The 2,574-nt window shown below is 43.9% G+C and overlaps 1 pseudogene; it reads right to left on the bottom strand.

The window, feature by feature from the left end:
- Positions 1-1,383: 1,383 nt before the first annotated feature.
- Positions 1,384-2,344, bottom strand: LOC124524275 (olfactory receptor 7A17-like; annotated as a pseudogene).
- Between the last annotated feature and the right edge of the window lie 230 nt (positions 2,345-2,574).

Below are 2,574 nucleotides of genomic sequence, written 5' to 3'. Positions count from 1 at the left end.
TGAATCAGGTAATAGGAGATTACCGTTATGGCTGACAATCCAAGTGGTGGCTTCCGGGATCAGGTGATAAGGAGACATTCATCTTACTCTGTCTCACACAACACAGGTTAGGTCCTTGAGTGTATCCTGCTCACACTGCCTAATTTCTGGGATGTAGCATTAGAAAAGATGGCGGTGGCAGTAGGCAGAGTAGCCATATTGTGTGTGAGATCTGTGAAGAGTCTATTAGGGTAGGAGGTGCTGAGGGAAATCACAGGACAGCGTTGCTGCCTACCAAAACATTAAAGGAAAAATAATAATGCATCCCTGGGAAACCACCAAGAATGACACCATCAAGGCCGGAAAAATCAGGAGTTGCAATTCTATTACCTTCACACTTCATTTATGTTTTGGACTGTGTGAAGGAAAACTAACGATTGCGTCCTGAAGGTGGATTATTGTAAACTAATCACACAGGGTTCCAGGTGCCTCTGCTCTTGTAGATGTGATTGCCTTCCAAGCTAGATTGACATAAAACCCTGGAAACTTGTATACAACCTCTGATGTGTTCAAAGATTTTCTTCCAAAAGCAGAGACGCTAACAAATACCTGCTTTCAACCCAAAGAAGAAGCATTTCACATTTGCTCCACTGCTTTTCCTATCACATTATAAGTATTCAATTTGCTGTATTATGTCTATGTTCTTAAATATCCATGCAATGGGGGCACGTGGTAGCGCAGTTGGTTGAGCGTCTGACTTTGGCTCAGCTCATGATCTCACAACTCATGGTTTAAAATCCTGCGTCTTGCTCTGTGCTGACAGCTCAGAGCCTGGAGCCTGCTTCTGATTCTGTGCCTCCCTCTCTCTCTGCCCCTCCCCCACTACGCTGTCTCTCTCTCTCTCTCTCTCTCTCTCTCTCTGTCTCTCTCACTCTCACACAAACACACACACACATCCACACAGAGAATATGAATAAACAATAAAAAATATTTTTAAACCCATGCAATGGAATTTAATGGGAGGTGTAAAAACTTTTTAAAATGCAGAAGACAGGTGCCTGGATGGCTCAGTCAGTTGAGCGTCCAACGCTTGATTTCGCTTTACCTCAAGATCTCATGCTTTCTGAGATTGAGCCCCACTTCAGGTTCTGCGCTGACAATATGGACACAGTATAGGATATATCTTCAATCTGTATCTGCTCCTCCCACACGCTCTTGCTCCCTCTCTCTCAAAATAAATAAATAAACTTTTAAAAATTTCAGAAGAAATGTTGCTTATAGTGTATGAAAAACTTTTAGCAACTGAATACTGTAGAAAGATAAACTGCAGATTGTCAGTCTCTGAATTGAGTTAAATAACATGATCTAGGTCTTCTAGGGTTTTAAGCCCTGTTATTCATAACTTTATCTTAAAACAAAGAATCCTATATGCAGAGAACGCCCCTCTGCTAAAGAGTTTTCCCAGGGCTTGCTTGATGTCTCTGTTCCTCAGACCATAGATGAAGGGGTTCAGCATGGGCGTCACCACCGTGTACATGACTGAGGCTATGGCACTTGCCCTGGAGTTTTGTGCAGCAGCAGAACTCAGATACACCCCAAGGCCTGTAGCATAGAACAAAGAGACCACTGAGAGGTGAGACCCACACGTGGAAAATGCTTTATACTTGCCCCTCACTGATGAAATTCTCAAAATGGAAGTGACAATTCTAGAGTAAGAGAACAGGATGCCAGTGAGTGGAACAACACCCAGAAGTCCACTTACCAAATACACTGCCAGGTCATTGAGGAACCTATCAGAGCAAGCAAGTTGGATCACCTGCTTAGGTTCACAGAAAAAGTGAAGGATTTCCAGCTTTGTGCAAAAAGAGAGTCGCAAAATCAGTAAGTCATGTAATAGAGAGTCAAGAACACTCAGTATCCAGGATTCCAGGAGCAGGATGCCACAGAACTTGGGGTTCATGATGACCATGTAGTGCAGTGGCTGACAGATGGCCACGAACCGGTCATAGGCCATCACTGTCAAGAGGAAGTGGTCTAATCCTCCAAAAAGCATGAAAAAGTACATCTGGCTGAGGCAACCTTTGTAGGAGATCCCTCTGCTCTGCGTCTGGATGTTCAGCAGCATCTTTGGGATGGTGGTGGAGGTGAAACAGATGTCTGAAAAGGACAGGTTGGAGAGGAAGAAGTACATGGGCGTGTGGAGGCGGGAGTCCGTGATAATGGCCAGAACCATGAGCAGGTTCCCAGTGAAGGTGACCAGGTACATGGACAGGAACGGCCAAAAGAGCAGAGACTGCTGTTCCCCCTGGTCTGAGAGTCCCAGGAGGATAAATTCTGTAACATGAGTTTGATTTCTTCCTTCCATGTAACTGATGAAAACAGCTGGAACAGAGACAAGAGCATTGTAAAGGCACCAGCTGTGATCATAGAATTAAGAGCAATGCTGTGTTTTCAACATGATGCACTCATTAATTCTTACACATTCTCTACCAACCTAGAATACGTACCAGAAAATTTCAGGGACTCTCAAATGCTCCATGTTTTCTGTGAGGCTGAAACTGTTAGCAGTTCTTGATCCAAATAAAAAAACATAAT

Source organism: Lynx rufus, unplaced genomic scaffold, assembly GCF_022079265.1.
Source record: "Lynx rufus isolate CCGP_SWC_20201006 ecotype Redwood Valley unplaced genomic scaffold, mLynRuf1.p SCAF_4, whole genome shotgun sequence".
Lineage (NCBI taxonomy): Eukaryota > Metazoa > Chordata > Mammalia > Carnivora > Felidae > Lynx > Lynx rufus.
The sequence above is the reverse complement of the archived record's forward strand: the minus strand, read 5'-3'. Positions and strand labels throughout refer to the sequence as shown.